Source organism: Podarcis pityusensis (assembly GCF_964106645.2).
Source record: "Podarcis pityusensis genome assembly, chromosome: 10".
Classification (NCBI taxonomy): Eukaryota; Metazoa; Chordata; class Lepidosauria; order Squamata; family Lacertidae; genus Podarcis; species Podarcis pityusensis.
In genome coordinates, this window is record NC_138035.1 from 15,638,083 (window position 1) to 15,659,853 (window position 21,771).

The following is a 21,771-nucleotide window of genomic DNA, read 5'->3' on the forward strand; positions in this document are numbered from 1 at the left end:
GGGAACTGCCAGAATGCCCTCGGAGCTGGACCTCAATGTCCTGACTGAATGATGGAGGTGGAGACACCCCTTCAGGTATACAGGGCTGAAGTCATTAAGGGCTGTAAAGGTCAGCACCAACACTTTGACCTGTGCTCAGAAACGTACTGGGAGCAATGGTACATACAGTCCAGTATTCTGCAACCTCATTCTGCGTAACGTGAATCTTCAGAACAGTCAGAATTTTACAGTTCATTATACAATCTTAACTTTCTAGCTCCATGTGTAGCCTGGTCTATGCTTTGGTCCGCTTCAATGCATTTTGTTGATACACTGAATAATTCCTGTCAAATTTATGTATCTAGAGAGCTGTTTCATACATTGCATTTTTAAAAATGATGATCACAAAGTCTATGCATATGGTGTACAGAGGCTAAATCCTAAAAATCAGCTTTTAATTTATTCTTTGCTTTGTATTTTAATTAAGGGTGTTTTAATATTGCTGTATATTGCAGTTATGGATGCAATGTGTAGCAAAAAAAATGGCACTGGGTAGAAGGACACAACATTTGCGCACACTTTACTATGGCAAATGCCCCTGAGTGTTAATTGGAATGCACATCTGCCTGTCACACTTAATGTTGTTTACTATGGGAAATTCCAGCAGAGCCCCAGTAAACATGATTGCTGGGTAGTGTGATCCTAGTAATAGTTAGCATTTAAACAAGACACTTGGAGTGGTCCAAGCACCTCATTATTTCTCTAATACATACAAAAATAAGCAAATCAGTATTTTGATTGTTGTTGTTATTATAATTAATCATCCCTATATTGCAGAAGGGGGTCCCTGAGGCTAAGAGACAGTGGCTTCAGTAAGATCACCTGTAGCCACATCTCACCTGACCTTCATGGTATCCAAACTACACCAACATGGGAAGAGTCTCACCATAATTTTCAAGAATGATAGAAACCCTGAAACTCAACCAGCTTTTTTTTTTAAAAATAATATTTATTGATAATTTCAGGATTACAAGAAAAACAAAAAACAAAAAACAACACTACAATACAAAAAAAATAAAAAAGGAGAAAAGCACAAAATATAAAAACCAATACGACAATACAGCAAAAGAAAAAAAACGAAAAAAAACACAAATCCCAAATTGCATATCCATAATTTCCATTTGCTTGTTCCATTGACCTCCTCACACCTCCCTTTTTGTATTCTAGTTTAGTAATTATTTCAGCAAATTCTTTCCATCTTTCTCAATTTTTGTTATAAAATTTATCTTAACAATTTAACCTAATAATTAACTCAACAAATCCTTTCCATCTTTCCCCATATTCTGTTATTCAAATTACCTTAATTTATTTAACCTTATCTTACCCCTAAATACCTTAAGACTTAAGTCTTAGTTTTCAAATATACATAGCTCCTGATATCATTTCTGCTAGAGTCATATAGTTTCATTCCCACATTTCCCCTAATATTCATTAAGCTGATTCTAAAATAAAAAATTTCCATTATAAATTCTCTTCCAATCATCATCCAGCGTCTCTTCTTCCTGGTCTCGGGTCGTGTCAGTCCTTACTGTCCATTCCATCTAGTCCATCAACCTGGAAGCCTTATGTCCGAGGCCCTTAAGTCTCTTCCATGTCCCTTCTGCAATTCTTCTTCATCTTGTTTGTGCTTGCCCTTTTCCTTGTCTTTTGTTGGTCTCTGTCTTAGTTTCTTTCCTTTCTCATTGAGGAGTAGATCTCTGGGGGATTCCAACCCAAAATTGTCTCCATCACCCTTCATCCAGCTCACCCATTCCCCACAGTCCCACTCCCCACAGTCCTCGATATAATCCAAAATGTATTTAAAATCAAATTTCAAGATTTCTCCAAAGCTAGGAACCTCCTCATCTCCAGACTCCCCTTGGCCCACTCCAACTTCAATCTTCAATAACAGCGGCTTATGCTCCTGTAGGGCCTCGGGTCTCTCCATTTGTACTAATCGAGGTGCAGCCGCATCCTCCTCCATTGTCATCTGCACTTGCCCAGTCAGTACAAATTCATAGGTTGATTCCTGAATGATTTCTGTATCAATGTTCCCTGTTTGTCCACAGTTATTAACCACAACAGTCAAATTCATTTTCTCATTCATCAAGTCCATCTTCTCATGCATCTGTTCCAGCAAAACATTTGTCTTGCATAAAGCAAGCACCCAGTCTTCCTCCCAGCTCATCTTTGTTCAAGGTCAGAAAAGACTGTTCCCACAGTCTTAGTCTCACAGATGTTAGGTCTCAAATATACTACAGCAACAATTTAACAAGCTCCCTCTAGAGGAGACAATCTATTTGTATCCATTTTTTTTTTTGAAGACAAAGGAAAGTTACTTTCATTTTTCAGATATTTCAGATGTTTTTCAGGTATTTTGTTTCTTTAAAATGCAAAAGGCAACATTAGAATCAACTTGTTTCTCTTCATTAGCTATCTGTCAAAGTATTACATTCACAGTCAATGAACCTCTCCAACAGTTTCAGTCTCTGACACCCCGTTCCCAGGTTAGAGACGGTGGAAACTTATCCTTCTTCACTCCCTCTCCTGCTAGGGTTAAACAGAGTCCCCCCCCTTTTCTCCTGCTTCCAAGGGGGGTTTCAGTGATTCTGAATGAAGGAAATTTAGTCTTTTTTGACAGCTTCCTGGCTTTAGCTTGCAAAATTTTTGCTTTAGTCTATATACAAAAAAGCGGAAGGCAGACTTCCTGTTTGCACCTTCCCGCTTCGATACCAAATTAAACAATTTCTTGATCCAATTTTCCGTTTCTACTCACGGGTACTTATTTTAAGTCCAATTGTCCACAGGAAAAAGTCAGCGCTATCTGGCAATGGCTGTGCGGCTTGACTCTGTGAAAATAGCAGTCAGTTCGTAGCACCGCGCCTCTCACCCCACTTCGCTCCGGAGCCCCTAGATGGGATTCCCCGCGAGTAGGGGGGCGCTTCTGGTGCCCTGCCGAACCCCACGTTCCCAGGCTTCCTCCGTCTGGGATTTCTAGCGGGTCCCCACCTTCGCCGCGGCGGGAAGACCCAGTTTCCTCAGCTCCAGACTCCCCCTGACCCACTCCAATCTTCAAAAACAGCGGTTTATGCTCCTGTAGGGCCTTGGATCTCTCCATTTGTATTATTTGAGGTGCAACTGCAGCCTCCTCCATTATCTTCTGCACTTGCCCAATCAATACAGGTTCCTGAGTTGGTCCCTGGATGGTTTCTGTATCACTATTCCCTATTTGTCCACAGTTATTGGCCACAACAGTCATCAAATCCATTTTCTCATTCATCAAATCCATCTTCTCATGCATCTGTTCCAACAAAGCACTTGTCTTGCATAAAGCAAGCACCAAAACTTCCTCCCAGCTCATATTTAGTCAAGGTCAAAAGGACTAATCCCACAATCTTAATCTCACAGCTGTGGAGTCCTCAAGTAGACTGCAGCAACAATTTAGCAAGCTTCCTCTAGAGGAGACAATTTCTATTTGTATCCATCTTTTTAAGGCAAGTCCAACAAAGGAAAATTACTTTCATTTTTCAGATATTTTGCTTCTTTAGAATGCAAAAGGCAACATTGGAATCAGTTTATTTCTCTTCTTTAGCTATCTGTCAAAGTATTCCATTCACAGTCAATGAACCTCTCCAACAATTTCTGTCTCTGACACCCCGTTCCCAGGTTAGAGACGGTGGAAACTTATCTTTCTTCACTCCCTCTCCTGCAGGCGTTACACAAAGTCCCCCCCCCTTTTCTCCTGCTTCCAAGGGGGTTTCAGTAGTTATAAATGAAGGAAATTTAGGCTTTTTTAACGGCTTTCCAGGCTTTAGCTTACAAGGTTTTTGCTTCAGTCTATATACAAAAAGCGGAAGGCGGACTTCCTGTTTTGAACCTTCCTGCTTCGGTGCCAAATTAAGATATTTCTTGATCCAATTTTCCGTTTCTACTCACGGGTACTTGTTTTAAATCCAATTGTCCACAGGAAAAAGTCAGCGCTCTCCGGCGATGGCTGTGCGGCTTCACTCCGTGAAAGTAGCAGTCAGTTCGCAGCACCGCGCTGCTCATCCCACTTCACTCCGGAACCCCCAAAAGGGGTTCCCCGTGAGTAGGTGCCCTGCCGAACCCCATGTTCCCAGGCTTCCTCCGCCTGGGATTTCTAGCAGGTCCCCACCTTCGCCGCGGCGGGAAGACCCAGTTTCCACGGAGCCCGTTCCTCCGGTCGGAGGAACTCCGCCATTCACCAATGGCGCTGACCCGGAAGTCCCCTGCAACTAAACCGGCTTTGATTTTGTTTCTTCCTCACAGAAACCTAGAAAAATGGGAATATTATATTGAGTTTGGCTGCATACACACGATATACAGTGGTAACTCGGGTTAAGTACTTAATTCGTTCCAGAGGTCTGTTCTGAAACTGTTCTTAACCTGAAGCACCACTTTAGCTAATGGGGCCTCCTGCTGCCGCCGCACTGCCAGAGAACAATTTCTGTTCTCATTCTGAAGCAAAGTACTTAACCTGAGGTACTATTTCTGGGTTAGCGGAGTCTGTAACCTGAAGTGTCTGTAACCTGAAGCGTCTGTAACCTGAAGTGTATGTAACCCGAGGTACCACTGTATTTACAGCATCCACCCCAAGCTTCCTGGGAATTGTAGTTTGTTAAGGGCACTTGGAAATAGTCACTGGAGTAAACTACTAGATTCCTTCAGCAACAATAATAAGCATCAATGGCAAAATCAGCAACAGACACTCCTTCTAGCCTCACAACCTCATCTTGTGGATACAGTCAAAGTTGTGTTGACATCAAAACAGCCGAGTTGTGTTGACCAAAGGGAGAGGAAAGGCTGAGCTTCCTTTATCAGCAAATAAAATAGCGTCATCTCCTTTCCATTTTCTGCTTGACTTAGCAAGATGTGATTTTCTGTTCAGGAAACAGGAGGGAGAAAATTGTGAGCACACGCTGCAGATTTGTCTCCACACCAACCTCAGTCATTGCAGTAAGCTCTGAACTCTGGTCCAGTATGCTTAGACATGGGATAGCTCTTGTGAGCGAACCCTCTAATTGGATAGATAATGCTATCTGCAACACATCCAAACCTGCATTCTCTGAGGAATATCTGGCTCACCAGGGAGCTGGGCGTATTTACTCAAGATATTTGTGCAGACATCCATGCACCAAGAAAGGTACATATGGGTTCCTAGCAAATGCTTTTGCATAGCCCCTTTGCTTTCTTCCTTCTTAAAAATAAAGCATTTAGCTTGGCCCACTTCTTCTCCAGTCCTTTCTGCCGCTTGCTATTTCCAGTCTCATTCCAATGAACCTGGTTGATGATTCAGGACAGACAAAATGAGGTACTTCTTCACAAACTGCATAGTTAAACCAGGGAATCCAGATCCACAAGATGTAGTGATGGCAACTAACTTGGATAGCTTTAGAAGACATTCATGGAGAACAAGTCTACCCATAGCTACTAGCCATGAACCCCTTGGCTCCAGTATGAGAGTATCTGAACACCTGCTGCTGGGAATAACAGGTTTGGAGAGTGCTGTTGAGTTCATAAACTGCATGCAGGCTTTATCTAGGCATCTGGCTGGCCAATGTGAGATCAGGATGCTGACCATAATGGGCTTTTGGTCTGATCCAGCAGCACTCTTATTTCGTTTTCTGGAGAAAGTAGGGAGAGTTAACATAGGAAATATCCTGAGGTGCATGTCACAACGACGAAGCCCCATTTCTGCCTGCCCTCCAGATCCAACATAGAAACCTTTCAGAGGTCCAAAGGAGCAGACAGTTCAGGGGTTTTGTAAGGACTTTTCTGCATCGCATCTGAAAAGCACCCGTTATCTTTGCAGTTCTGCTCTACAATGTCTCCATTCATAGTCCTTCTTATGAAACAGAATAAGAACCAGGTTAGCAGCCAACAGAGTTCTAATTGAAGGAAGGTAGCTGCTGCTGCTTCCAAAAGCATTCAGTTAGAAAAGGCTGTTTATGATCTTCTATCCACATGGTAGACGGGGGAATCAAGGATAACCCTGTGGATGATTCAACTGGGCACAGTTGGCCTTCTATTTTTCAAAACAGCAGGCTGCTACTACAGTCCATGATTTCCCCACAAAACTGACAATGATCTCTGCAGACCCATTGCCTTCATGCCCATTTTCAGGCTTTCTGGCAAGTATTCCCTGGTGCTGGGCACCTTTTAATGATCTGTTTTAATGTATTGATGTTGTTCTTGTGATAGTGAAACCTCTGGCATGGATTGACTGAGCAGGTGTGGTCGCACGGAATGTTCAGTGGCTCAGGGAACAAAGCAAACTCTCCAATCCAGATTCTCTGAGAGAAGGGGTGGTTGTCAGTTTGAATGGGATTAAAACCTCACACAGGAACAGAATGGGGACTGGGAAGCAATCGTAGGGTTAGGGAAGCTAAATCCTTTTTTTTTTATAATGATATTTATTAAAGTTTCACAAAAATACATCAAAATACAAAACAAAGAAAAAAGTATAAAGTTTTAAGATACAACAAAAAAGTAGAAAATAAGAAAAAAAACGTACAAAATAAAACAGTTAAAAACACAATAATGTTCCATAACCTATCTTCCTTACTCTTATTTCCCCGGACCTCCTCATACCTCCCTTCTTTGTATTCCAATTCAATTTGTTGGTTCAGCAAATCCTTACCATTAATCTTTTACCCAATTGTTAACCTTTTTTTCCCATGTCTCTTAAAGCATTACAGCTAAAAACCTCTTAGTTTCTATCCAACATCCTTCTAAAGTTCCTTAATTTTGCAATATTTCTGTAAATAGTCCTTAAATTTCTTCCAGTCTTCTTTCACCGACTCTTCTCCCTGGTCTCGGATTCTGCCAGTCATTTCCGCCAATTCCATGTAGTCAATCACCTTCATCTGCCATTCTTCCAAAGTGGGTAGATCTTGTGTCTTCCAATACTTTGCGATAAGTATTCTTGCTGCTGTTGTAGCATACATGAGAAAGGTTCTGTCCTTCTTTGGCACCAGTTGGCCGACAATGCCCAAGAGAAAGGCCTCTGGTTTCTTCAGAAAGGTATATTTAAATACCTTTTTCAGTTCATTATATATCATTTCCCAGAAAGCCTTAATCTTTGGGCACGTCCACCAAAGGTGAAAGAATGTACCTTCGTTTTCTTTACATTTCCAACATTTATTATCGGGCAAATGATAAATTTTTGCAAGCTTGACTGGGGTCATATACCACCTGTATATCATTTTCATAATATTCTCTCTTAAGGCATTACATGCCGTAAACTTCATACCTGTGGTCCATAACTGTTCCCAGTCAGCGAACATAATATTATGTCCAACATCTTGTGCCCATTTAATCATAGCAGATTTCACCGTTTCATCCTGAGTATTCCATTTCAACAGCAAGTTATACATTCTTGACAAATTTTTAGTTTTGGGTTCTAACAATTCTGTTTCTAATTTTGACTTTTCCACTTGGAAGCCTACTTTCTTATCCAAATTATATGCCTCCATTATCTGATAGTAGTGGAGCCAATCTCTCACTTTATTTTTTAATTTTTCAAAACTCTGCAATCTCAATTTATCTCCTTCTTGCTCCAAAATTTCCCAATATGTCGGCCATTTGGCCTCCATATCGAGCCTTTTCAGAGCTTTTGAGGGAAGCAATGGAACCAGGAGAAACCTGCACATTTTGTGGGGTTGTTTGTCCCCCCATGAAAGTTGTGGCGTTGATGGTGGGGAGATTTTCAGTGACTTTGGGGGAGCTGACCAAGTGCCAGGAATTTTCAGCATGGGATGGGGGAGGGGCAAGCCATTATCTAAGATTACAGAGGGCACTCCACTTCCCTCAAGCATGAGCACTCTGCTTCTTCTTCAGGCAAACAGCTGTAATCTGGGCAGCTTGGAGGGTTTCCCACTGGCAAAAATGCTCTATATGTGATACCACCAGGAGCATTCAGGGAAAATGGCTGCCTCCATTGGCAGGTCTAGGGTTTTGTTTAATGCAATCTTGGCTAACCAGGCACTGGCTTGGCTGGCTGGGGCTGATGGGAATTATAGTCCAAACCCTCTGGAGGTTAATGAATGTTGATCAGTTCTGTCAGTTGTGGCTTCTACTGCAGCACTGTGACTGAGAAATCTTAAATGGGCTATGAAGGCCCCCAAAACTTGTGGGGCTGGTTATAGTTACATATTGATTTGAACTAACCTGCTCATTTTTTAAGCTGTAGGCTTCTGTGGTTTTTTTTTTTGGGGGGGGGGGAGGGAAGTGTCACAGCCCAGCCTGTAACAACATCAGAATATGAGGAATACAAATTAAATGTCTCAGTGAATGCCCCAAATTCTGTGACTGTCAACATTCACGCAGAAATGTTGTTAATCCCAGATGAACCACCCTGGTTGTTTTTTTAGCATACACTGTTCTTCTTCTTCTTCTTCTTCTTCTTCTTCTTCTTCTTCTTCTTCTTCTTCTTTGGCATTTAAAGGAATTATTTTTCAACCTCAAGATAGAACACATCTGAATATATAAACATAAGACAAAATCCCCTTCAGAGGTGGTCAGTTCCAGCTCATTAAGAACTTTGCCAAACTCTTGAAATCAAATGGGACCATCTGGGCTATTTGTTTTTCCGCTTGGCTACTATGGGATTTGGAGGAATAAAGTAGTTGGCTGACCAGCAAGAATATGTTCCAGGGGGTGGGGGAGAGAGAATGAATGAAGAGAGACCTTTTCTCATAAACTGGAAACTTTGCTCCGAAGGTTTCGTCATGCACGATCTTGCATGAACATAAACAAGGAGGCGATAAGATGCTTAACAATAAGCCATCCTTTCCTGAAACCTTGTTGAATTTTGTACTGAGAATGTGATACGAAGAACCCGGCTGCATCAGGCCAATGACCCATCTAGTTTAGCATTCTGTTATCGCAGTAGCTAACCAGATGTCTTAAGAAGTAAATGGCTGGTTATTCAATATATTGCTATACTACTTTTATCAACAGCGAGAAGGAGAGACCCTTGAGGGATGATGATGATGATGATGATTTTGCCTCACATGCCTCTTGACCAGGCTTCCTCAACCTCGGCCCTCCAGATGTTTTGAGACTACAATTCCCACCATCCCTGACCACTGGTCCTGCTAGCTAGGGATCATGAGAGTTGTAGGCTAAAAACATCTGGAGGGTTGAGGTTGAGGAAGCCTGCTCTTGACAGACATTTTTTTTAGGGGAAGGCCTGTAGCTCAATGGCAGAGCATATGGCTTTGCATGTAAAAGATCCTAGATTCAATTGCTCGTCTTCCCAGGTAGGTCTAGAAAGCAGCTGCCAGTCAGTGTAGACAATACTGAGCTAGATGGTCTGACTCAGTACATATAAGGAAGGCCTCTGTTATGTTGGGTGCTAAGGGCTGTGAGTAGGTGGGGGTAGGGCTGGGGCTGTTTGTGGTTCTGCTTCAGGCATCAAAATATCTTGGGGCAGCCCTGTGAGTGGGCATAGCAGAGAGGATAAAGCTTCTATTCTACCACCTGCATCTCTCCTAAAAGAACCACAGTTATTGTGCAGTCAGGATTGTTTACCACTTAACATTTACTTTCCTATCTTCTTGTTTAAGCCACCCACTGGCTCTGCCTCTCACTTAACCCTTCCCATGCGAAAGTACAGTACTGAGTTAAGTAGATTTCATGGTTGGTGAAGGCTGGCACGGATCCGTCAGCTCCCAAGGCATCTGGATTTGTGTAAGCTGGAAATACATTTGCATTTTTGCTTGGCTGGCTGCACATCAGGAGACAGCACAAGATGCTCCAAACACAACAAGTAGCAAGAACAACAACAACAAAACCAGTGTTTTCAAATGCCTCTCATGTTGTCAGACAACACAGGAATGACATTTGCATAATTATCTCCACATATAATGAATTAACATCCATTCCGGAAACCAAAGCTTTGCATTCTTTCTTTTCTTTTTTTTACAAACATATTAATTTTCCTCCTTGGCTGCTATTTCTAACTTGCCAGAACCGGAAAGTGAGATAATAAAATGCCCCTTTAAGTGCAGAACAAAGATCTTGAATGAAGTAAGAGAGGAATATAAAACAGGGATGTGTATGTCTTGCATCTGGCCTGGGAGTCTGCAGGTTAGAGGATTCACAGGTGTCTAGTGTGCAATCCTAACCTCCCCTTACCCCACTGAATTCAATAGGACTTGCTTCTGAGTAGATGTGGTTAGGATTGCCCTGTAAAATGGCAAAGGATCAAGGAGTCAGAGAGCTGGAAAATTTATTGTTTTGTACCCTTTACCTTTGTAACCTAGGGTAGGGCATTATCTTCCTAGAAGCATCTGGGTAGCATAGGGGAGCACAATGCACACAGCTTTGTCCTCTTAACGGAGATGGTTGGCTTGGGAGCTCAGGGAGAAGAGCTAGGGGATATGTCACTGCTCCCCCCTCATCACTCCTCAGCATAGCTGTCAACTTTCAGATTTGAAAATAAGGGATCAGCAGCCTCACCTGTCCCGGGGACAGTCTATGGGATATCTACCAATCTGGGATAGAAGCGGGAAGCAGCGGGAAACGGCACTGGAATAAGGGAATTTCCCGCAAAAAAATAAAATGCTGACAGCTATGCTCCTCAGCACCCATGATCTGAGATAGCTACCTCACTCTGCCCTGAGCATCTGGGGGTGCTGGGGTGACACTCTGGGATCTGATATGTGGCAGAAGTTTTGTTGCATGAAAAGGGAGCTTAATCTGTTTCCACTTCTCCATTACTGCTTCGTTAAGTGCACAAATCATTGCAAAAGAAACTTTTTAAAGTTTCCAGTGACCTCCCCTGTAAGCACTGCTTCCTTCCCACAGGGCTTTTCACTGAGAAGCACATTAAGAAGAAGAAGAGAAGAAGAGTTTGGTCTTGATATCCCACCTTTCACTCCCCTTAAGGAGTCTCAAAGAGGCTTACAATCTCCTTTCCCTTCCCTTCTGTGAGGTGAGTGGGGCTGAGAGACTTCAGAGAAGTGTGACTAGCCCAAGGTCACCCAGCAGCTGCATGTGGAGGAGCGGGGAAACGAACCCGGTTCACCAGATTACGAGTCCACTGCTCTTAACGACTACACCACGCTGGGTGTACACACGTTGTGGGTTCTACTTACACACAATTTTCATCACTCACCCTCCTTCAAAGTGAATAGGGTGGAAATAGATCACACAAATGTGCACCCCACATCCCACATAATACATGTCCGACCCTTTGGGTCTCTCCCCACAAATGGTCACATTTCCCCTCACCCTCCTTCCTTTCTTGTTCCTGGAGCAAAGCTATTCCTTGGACTTTGGGGAGTAAATAAGCTACAGTTATTTCCTCTAAACTCAGCTCACTGGATCCATCTCTCCATTCTCAGATTAAAATATCACTGTAGCATGAGGTGATAAATTGAGGTCTTAAGTGTGTGTCGTTCCCTTCATCAGATACAGCCAAGGCTGAAACTCCAGCCGTGAGCCTATGTCTGAAATCTCGGCTGGCTCCAGGGCTCAAGGAGAGAGGGGAGGCTCTTTCCTCTGATGCCTGTTTATACACCTTGTTGCTCAGACTCATCAGACAACAGATTACTGACTGAGCCCCAGTCCCAGTTGGACTTGGGTCAGTCTGAAGTTTAAAACGGGGGCTTGGGGTAGCAAAAACTTTTCTATGAAAATCAAACCCCCAGATTTTACTAAATCAACTTGTTAAAATTGTAGAGAAAAACTTTTTTATTTACTTTTACAGGGGAAGGGCACATTTATTGTCCCTGGTTCAATCCCAGGTATCTCTTAAAAGGGGCTGGTCAGAATGCAAGCGATAGGAGGAAAGACACACACCCTTGACACAAACAACCTTGGAAGAGTAACTGCTAATCATGGCGATCCTGTGTGTGGAAGCCATGCAAAAGGTGAATACCATGCTAGGGATTAGTAGGAAAGGAACCGTTAAACCGTTGCGCTGTCACAATGCCATTATATGAATTTGTGGTGCAACTACATTTGGAATGCTGCGTGAAGTTTTGGTCACCTCAAAAAGGATATACAGTCATATCTTGGTACTCGGGCGTTTTGGTTCCCAAATGCTGCAAACCTGGAAGTGAGTGTTCCAGTTTGTGAACGTTCTTTGGAACCTGAACGTCCGACAGGGTTTCCGCGGCCTCCAATTGGCTGCAGGAGCTTCCTGCAGCCAATTAGAAGCCATGCTTTGATTTCCGAACATTTTGGAAGTCGATGGACTTCCAGAATGGATTCCGTTTAACTTCCAAGGTACGGCTATAGTAGAGTTGGGAAAGATTTGTAAAAGCGCAACTACAATGATCAAGGGGATGGAACAACTCCCCTATGAAGAAAGGTTGTGGCGTTTGAGACTTTTTAGTTTAGAGAAAAGGAGAGTAATTTCTTCTTCTTCTTCTTCCTCTTCTTCTTCTTCCTTACATGCCACCCATCTGATCGGGTTGCCCCAGCCACTCTGGGCAGCTCCAAAGAGAATATTAAAACACAATAAAACACCCAACTTTAACAACTTTGAGAGCCAGTGTGGTGTAGTGGTTAAGAGTGGTGGTTAAGAGTGGTGGTGAACCAGGTCTGATTCCCCGCTCCTCCACATGCAGCTGCTGGGTGACCTTGGGCCAGTCACACTTCTCTGAAGTCTCTCAGCCTCACTCACCTCACAGAGTGTTTGTTGTGGGGGAGGAAGGGAAAGGAGATTGTTAGCCGCTTTGAGACTCCTTAGGGTAGTGATAAAGCGGGATATCAAATCCAAACTCTTCTCTCTTCTTCTTCCTCTCTTCCCCCACACAAATAGCCACAGGATTGTTCATTTTACAAAGGCTAGTGACAGGGTGCGTAAATCAGTGTGCTGAGGCACCAAGAGGGTACAGCCTAAGGTGGCCTTACAGCACCTTCCTACTGGGCTTTGGACTCAGTTGGCACCCCAGTCGGATGTGAAGGCCAGTGAGAGGACACCAGAAGAATGGGCAGGGGAAAACCCATTTTTTCTCAAATTTTTGAGGGGTTTTGCAGGCCTTCACCTGGAACACTGAACATCTGTATCTCTCTCCAGCTGTTCCTTATCTGCCTTATCAAGCCCCACTGCCAGGGAGGAGAAATGGCAGGTCTTGACTGGATGCAGGGTTGCCTCCCAGCCAGTCTCAACCAGTAAGCCCTGCTGACAGGAGCCCTGATCCTGCACCCCCACAGGAGGGAAACAAGATAAGCAACTGGGCAGTCACTGGTGGTCTGTGACACAGCCCTGTAAAATAAGCCATCCCTTATATTGCAGTGGTGGAACAGTGGCTGCCTCATTTTGGATCCCAGCAATTGGTTGGGGGGGGAAACTTTGCATATTAGAAATGCTATTGAAATGATATGTTTTGATGCCAGTGCTGATTTATTGCTTTTCCTGTGGATTTTTTTTTTGTATTTTGTTTTCCAGTACGCTTTGCAAAATGTTAATTTATCTGCCAACCGGGTTATGGGTTTGTAAACGGCAATTCAGTGAAATTAGGTAAATGTCCCTCTTTTTTGGAGAGGAGGGGGGTTGGAAGCTATTAAAATCACTTTGGCTTTGCCTGTTTGCCTCTTCTCTGGTATCCAGTGGCAGTGCCCAGGCATCGGAGTCAGACTACGACTCTGTTCTTCAACAACGGGGAGAAAATATATGTGGTTGTTCTTCTCATATGGACAAAAATAGCACAGTATAAAACACAAAGCCTAGAAAAAGGTCAAAACTGATGTTTACCAGGGTCTACTTCACATTGCCTCCTACAGTCTGGTTCATTTTTATTTATTTATATTAAATTTCTATCCCAAAGGAATCCAGGTGTTACAACAATCGAAACATATTAAAAACAATTCCAAAAGTGTATGAATCCAATATAGTAATGGTCTGTATGTTTTAATAGATCTCTCTCTCTCTCTCTCTCTCTCTCTCTCTCTCTCTCACACACACACACACAGACACACATTCTATTAATGTTTGTCCCTTTTTAAATAAATACTTTCCCCCCCTATGGTTTTAGCTGTTTCTGTTTTAGCTGTAAAACGCCAGCCATGCTCCCTGGTCTCTAGGTGCAGTCTCTCCCCACCACCCCACATGGAGGTCTGCCCCTGCTTCCTTTTCACTTTTTTTGAAAACCTCCTGCAAAAGAGCACTTTTTTCCTGTTGGAGAACAGCCTTTACCAAAGGTGTCATGGGCTTTGAAGACACTCGAACTCAGGATGCAAGGGAGAAACGTGCTAAGAGGAAGGCACGCTTGGCAAATCCACACTGTGATCAACTCCTGCCCGGAATCCAATGTCCCCACTGTGGAAGGACGTGTGGATCCAGAATTGGCCTCTACAATCACTTACAGACTCATTGTTAAAACAGTGTTTATGGAAGACAATCTTACTCGGCTACGAGTGATCGCCAAAGAAGAATTGGTGACCAGCTAGTGGCTATCACCTTCTTGCCCCGTTTGTGAATTTTCGAAGATCACTGTTGGAAAAAGTTACAGATGGGTAGCCGTGTTGGTCTGCCATAGTCGAAATAAAAAAATTCCTTCCTGTAGCACCTTAAAGACCAACTAAGTTAGTTCTTGGTATAAGCTTTCGTGTGCATGTTGGAAAAAGAATAGCAAACAAGATGGAACTTAGTATGACCCAGACTTGCAGATCTTTAGTTCTTGAACCAAGTTGCCTAGCTTGCCACATGAACTAATCTCACCTAGTTCACTGATAATGCAACAAAGAGGTTGCAAAACACATCTCAATTCTGGCTCAATGCTAAGCTTGCCTTTGAGAACTGCACCCTCCCAAACGATTACTCTGCAACCTAGAAATGTGTCAATTAACAGATTTTTCAGAAACCCAATCCAAGATTCCTGAGCTGTGCATTTATTTATTTTTTTGAAACCTTGGATGTTCCATTTTGTGAAAAGGGGAATAAAGTAGAACCAGGCCATTCATTATTATTTTTTAATTCTCCATTACCTAAATATTTGTAGATATGGTACAAATACCTTATTCAATTTAAATCACATTATCTTATTCAATTTAAATATAGATAGAATTGTTCAAAGTTAATGGTAATACTTATTGTTACAGTTGCCTTAGTAACAGAATTTCCTCATGCTGCTATCTCTGCCTTTAGATAATGTCAACTCCTTAGGTCTGCATTTAGGTTAATATGCAAAATAGTTTATCAAACCGTAAAGGCTGATGTGTGGCTCACTCACTTGTTTTCTAAAGAAGGATCCACAGAAGGGAGGGGGTACCTCTGGTGTTTAAGAGTACTTATAAGCATTACTTCCAGCAGATTTATCAGCAAATATGACAGGAGACATGGATATCTAGCATTAAGGGGTGGTAGCATCACTGTTATAAGAATCTGAACCATGGGGCACAACTGACAGTGACTCCCCTGAAAACCACAGTGATTGGGTAGGGATATAAGGAGTCAGATGATCCCCAAGGTATTCTGAACCCAAGTTGTTAAGTAGCTTATAAATTAATATGGGAACCTTGAACATGAGCCTTTAATGTCAATAGCCCAGTCCTGTAGAATACCCTGCTGCTAGAGATACAGCAGGCGCCTTCTGTGCCGAAAACTTTTCTATTCCGACAGGCTTATGCATCCCCCACAATAGTCTATGAGGTTTGTTTTTCATTTATTTTTTGCTTTTAACTTTTTTTCTGATTTTATTATTTGGTTTCATGCTTTTATACTGTAAACCACTGTGATATATTTTTATGGTACAGTGGAATATACATATTTTTAAAAAATAAAATGTTAAATAAACCTTGAATAGATAAAAAGAATCTTGAATTAATGCAATATGTAATGATGGCCACCAACTTGGATGGCTTTAAAGGGGGATTAAACAATTTCATGGTGGCTATGACTCATGATGGGTACAGCTCTGGTGCCTCTGAATACTAGTTGCTGAGGATCAGGAGCAGGGGAGAGGGTGATTGTGGGTGTTTCGAAGAGGCATCTAGTTGGTTACTGTGGGGACAGAATGCTAGACCAGATAGGCCTTTGGCAGGGCTCGTCTTAGGTTCTTGCTCAAAATAACTATGGATTTGGGGGGGGGGGGCAGTAGTGGAATGAGCTTCCTGAAAGCTGTATTAAACTGATTAATGGGGCACCAGCTATTACCAAACTCTAAAACGTTTAGCAGTTCCATATAGCATTCTTTAGGATGCAATTTATGTGACGAATGCTGTTGAGAATATCATCATATTGTGCTTCATTGAATTTTGTTAATGACTTGGGCTTGTAATTATTTTGTAGTTTGCAATTTGCCTTTCTGAGCTCTCACTCAGTCACTTTATTAGGGTATGATTTATATGAGAAACTTCATTAAGAGTGTTAATCATGGTGTCTAGATTGGAAATTAAAACATGCTCATCAAGATTACAAATGGAGGAATTTCCATTTTCCTTTTACATAAAGGCACAAATTAACATGATACTTAATTCCATAGCTTAACTTCTAGTAAACAACAGACACATGCCCCTTTTGTCTACCGTTAGCTGAGCTGCAAGGGAATAATTCTGCTCTTTTTAGAGGCCAAAACAAAGAAAAATGGGAATTTTCCAACTTCCTTCTTATGCTGTTTGAAGGGGGGGAAAGAGACAGTGGCTTAGATGCTTTTATGGGCATCTTTTTCTCTTTCTGCCAGTCTAGGGCAGCGAAAGAAGCAACCAGAGGGAGAAAGTGGATAGGGAGAAGTTTGAAGAAAGTGAATAGAGAGAAGTTTTTCTTCTTCTGTCATAATACTGGAATTCAGGACATCCAGCGAGGTTCAAAGAATGTTGGAACACTCAGGGAAAGCAAAGGAAAGTGATTCTTCACCTAGTTAAACAATGGAATTCATTTCCCCAAGAGATAGCAATGGTTTTAGAGGGATAATAGACAAAATCACACCTTTCCATGGCTGTGCTCTACCTTCACTGTCAAAGGCAGCATGTCTCTAAACGCCACTTGCTGGGAATCACAACTGGGGAAAGGGTTGCTGCACTCAAGTCCTGCTCTCCTGCTTCCCATGGGAGCATGTGGTTGGTCACTGTAGAAGAAGAAGAAGAAGAAGAGTTTGGATTTGATATCCCGCTTTATCACTACCCGAAGGAGTCTCAAAGCGGCTAACATTCTCCTTTCCCTTCCTCCCCCACAACAAACACTCTGTGAGGTGAGTGGGGCTGAGAGACTTCAGAGAAGTGTGACTAGCCCAAGGTCACCCAGCAGCTGCATGTGGAGGAGCGGGGAATCGAACCCCGTTCACCAGATTACGAGTCCACCACTCTTAACCACTACACCACACTGGCTGTAGGAACTGTAGGAACAGAGGGCTGGACTAGATGGGCCTTTGGTTTGATCCACCATGACTCTTCTTCTGTTCTTATAGGGGACGGGTGCCCCTAAAGCACACACACTCTGAAAATTCTAAAACATGCACACAGGCCCCCAAAGCCTGGCATCCCTTGCTGCAGTTCTTCGTTTTCTTTAAGTTTAAAAGCTGCAGAGAGGGGCTAACTGTTATGTATTCAGTGGTCTGTGTTTGCCTGAGCTTGAGTCTGGACAAAGGATTCTGAGCCCCTGTGTTCTGATTTGATACATGATATCCAATCACAGAACATTTCAGGATCTCATAGAATCATAGAATCATAGAGTTGGAAGAGACCACAAGGGCCATCGAGTCCAACCCCCTGCCAAGCAGGAAACACCATCAGAGCACTCCTGACATATGGTTGTCAAGCCTCTGCTTAAAGACCTCCAAAGAAGGAGACTCCACCACACTCCTTGGCAGCAAATTCCACTGTCGAACAGCTCTTACTGTCAGGAAGTTCTTCCTAATGTTTAGGTGGAATCTTCTTTCTTGTAGTTTGGATCCATTGCTCCGTGTCCGCTTCTCTGGAGCAGCAGAAAACAACCTTTCTCCCTCCTCTATGTGACATCCTTTTATATATTTGAACATGGCTATCATATCACCCCTTAACCTCCTCTTCTCCAGGCTAAACATGCCCAGCTCCCTCATAAGGCATAGTTTCCAGGCCTTTGACCATTTTGGTTGCCCTCCTCTGGACACGTTCCAGTTTGTCAGTGTCCTTCTTGAACTGTGGTGCCCAGATCTGGACACAGTACTCCAGGTGAGGTCTGACCAGAGCAGAATACAGTGGCACTATTACTTCCCTTGATCTAGATGCTATACACCTATTGATGCAGCCCAGAATTGCATTGGCTTTTTTAGCTGCCGCGTCACACTGTTGGCTCATGTCAAGTTTGTGGTCAACCAAGACTCCTAGATCCTTTTCACATGTACTGCTCTCAAGCCAGGTGTCACCCAACTTGTATTTGTGCCTCTCATTTTTTTTGCCCAAGTGCAATACTTTACATTTCTCCCTGTTAAAATTCATCTTGTTTGTTTTTGCCCAGTTCTCTAATCTGTCAAGGTCGTTTTGAAGTGTGATCCTGTCCTCTGGGGTGTTAGCCACCCCTCCCAGTTTGGTGTCATCTGCAAATTTGATCAGGATGCCCTTGAGTCCATCATCCAAGTCGTTGATAAAGATGTTGAATAAGACCGGGCCCAAGACAGAACCCTGTGGCACCCCACTAGTCACTCTTCTCTGGGCCTCTGCCATTGGCCCTTAAACTCTGAGTTATGATTTGCAGCTTGGAAGTTTAGGCAGCCAATCACGTTGGTAGTGGGAGCAGCCGAGGCCTTCAGAAATGTATATAAGCAGTTGCTTTTCCCCTGTTGTCCAGTTCTGTTAATTCAATAAAGGTTCTTGTTGTTATCACTGTGTCTTGCCTCGTGGGAACCCACCTACATTTCACTAACTGAGTTCAAGAAATGAGACTGCGTGAGGAGGCTGGGGGTGGGGTAATACTTTTCTCCCCAAGTCATTTTCCTGCTTTCAGTTTTTCTCCTTTCAAGCTGTGGATTGCTTTGCAGGAGCAAATATCTTATGGTGTTTGTATGGGCTTGTCCACACGCCCGCTTGTCCCGTGCCTAGGAAGCACTGATCCTAGCAGTTTTCCACTTCCTAGGCATGGATCCGTTCACAGGGATTTGCACCGTGTTTCTCACACCCAAAGCCATTCCTCTGCCCACTGTACCACCAATGTTATAAGCTTCATCCTTGCTTTTGCATCCTGTAGGAAATATGTCAGGAGCTCACAGAACCTCTTTTGACATAAAGCTACAGTCATTTCCCCTGAACACAGCTCACTGGCTCCATCTCTCCATACTGTGATTAAAATCTTACAGTAGCATGAGGTGATAAATTAAGGTCTTAAATGTGTGTCATCCCTTCGTCAGGTACAACCAAGTGTGAAGGCTCCTTGCAGCATGTATATGCGTCAGAGGACTCTCTTCAGCCTTCAGAGATCAATAGGGGCGAGGGAGTAGACCCTCCTAGAACTCCTCTTCATATATTTTATTGCTCCTCACAGTGGCTTTTGCTGCCTGGTGTCCTAGCTCCCAGGCATGCCAGTTTCCTAAGTTCAAGGAATACATTTTGGAATGGAGCATTGTGTCATGGGAGCCCCTTCTTGCAGCCTGAAGTGGTTCAGTCCAGGCACAGGCTGACCGTGGTTAGCGATAAATTCTGAACTACAGGAACTCATCATGACAGCTCCTATACCTCTGTCCCAATGAGGCAGCTGTTTTGATCTGTCATATGTTTTGTATGATCTATCATATATACGCACTCTCTCACACACAAAACAGGGGGTGAGTCATAAAATATGGGGTCCTGGTACTCATATAAAAGTGCTGTGGATGACAGCACAAAATGGCTGCTATGGACACCAAATGAAGAAAAAAAGAGAGAATTTTTTTTAAAAAAATAGTTGGCAGTACTCCATACCAGCAAATACTGTCACAAAAAAGCACTGCACAACATAATATCTAATTTATTAGGATCAGAGTTGTATTCACTGATTCTTCCCTCCGACTGCATAGATTCGGCTTGTAAAACACACTGAGTTATAACAAAAGATCTTCAGCCAACTAAAATGCAATCTCTAGCTTTTAACTAAATATGCAAAACAATCTTCTAAAGAAGACTTACCATTTAGCATGCTTGCATGAAAGGGGAACCCTGTCAAAGAGAAGGAAAGAAGTATTCAGCCTCTGCTTCCTCATTTCCTCTGATTTTCTCTATGCTAAACTGTCAAAGCCAAACCTCATTATCACCTTACTCACTTGTCAGAGCAAGAAGGCCAGTTGGTTACCCTTGCGCTCTGGCAGATGAATGCCTTCTGCTCTGAAGAAAGGCTGTGAGCTGCCTTCACCTGCATTCTCCTTCCAATACACAGGCTTACCACCCATAAATTCTATAAACCCACAAATGAATAAAAACCCGTATGGGGACACTGGAAAAACTTCTTTTATCAAAGATGGAAGAAGGCCAGTGTGTTCAGTTTGAGCCTAGGTGAGTCTGCAACAACGATTTTCTTCTTTTATATGAAATGCCACTGGAGAGTAGCAATATTTGAGAGGAGAGAAATGAAAGCTCTAGCCTGTTCCTCTGATCATTTCAGTCTGTTCCAGCCACCAGCTGAACTGAATGCATATATGTCAATGCTGCTTGCTGAATCCCATTTGCTCCCCAAAAAGCCTCACATTTTTTTCCTGCGGTGATTTTTTTTAAGTCAAATGTGCTCTGAATATTTTATTTGCTGGATATTTACTATACTGTATTTGAGACCTGTATTTCACATTCAAAAATGTACTAGTATTGAACTGCATTTTATGGTGACCTGGAATGATACTTTGCATTAGACAGTAGTTGATGGTTAATGTGCTATAGGATTTGGTGCCTGACTGTAACTTATGGTTGACCTGCAATGGTATTTAGCATCCACAACATTTTCCTCAAAACAAAGCCCCAATGGATTCGATGGGATTTACTCCCAAGTAAGCATGCATAAAAATGCATCCTTAGGGTGCCTCCAGGCTGTATTTAGAGGGAGGGATTCACAAGCACACTGGAATTTTAGGTTTCTGTATCTAAAGTGGATTATAGTGCCTTAGTGCAGCACATCTCCTTTGAAAAAGAAACTGGACATTTTCTGGTTTAGAGGGAGAGAGGGAAATGCATTGAGAAATGCAGATTGAAAGGAAGTACTTACAGGAATACAAGTAAATACCCCACAAATAAAACAGGATGGGTGCTCCTTGTCAAATAACAGCCCCAGAAACAAATTGGAATGAATGCTCAATAAAGACCAGATTCTGAACACCTCCAGATGTTCTTTTTATTGTGCATCATGATGATTTGTGTCCATGGTGATATTGGGGTGGTTATGCTTGATCCTGTGTTCAATACTGAGGTGGACATACAGTGCATGTCCCATAACCTCCTGCTGAAATTCTGCCACTTATCATACCAATGCTCTGGACTGGGGGTGGATGGGAGGGAGATTGTCTGTCTTTTGTTGCATTGTAGCACAAGCGTGCACCCTCCCAAGCAATAATGTGGTAACACTGGGGGAGCATCACAGAAAAATCAGTACATCAGAATGATGTGGGGGGAGTCCAGTACAAGGCACCACTTAAGGCACTATTCTTGTGTCAATGACATGTATCAGAATACACTTGCAAAAACAAAACAAAACAGGGACCCATATTCTAACCACCACATATACGGGTCATCTGGAAGATCCCTTTGACTTGCTCTGATTTCAGTAGGCATCAAATATGAATTCTCATCATACACTAAATGTCTCAGATGGGGAGACAACACTTATATTTGTTGGTAAAAATTCACAGA

The 21,771-nt window shown here is 42.8% G+C and overlaps 1 protein-coding gene across 1 annotated transcript in view; it reads right to left on the bottom strand.

Moving 5' to 3' along the window:
- LOC308486469 (uncharacterized protein) overlaps window positions 1-21,771 on the bottom strand; it is a 142,928-nt gene that overhangs the window by 27,701 nt on the left and 93,456 nt on the right. The window contains exon 3 of the mRNA XM_081023354.1: window positions 20,068-20,097. The gene's annotated coding sequence lies outside the window, so the exon portion shown is untranslated. The remainder of the gene's footprint in view (window positions 1-20,067; window positions 20,098-21,771) is intronic.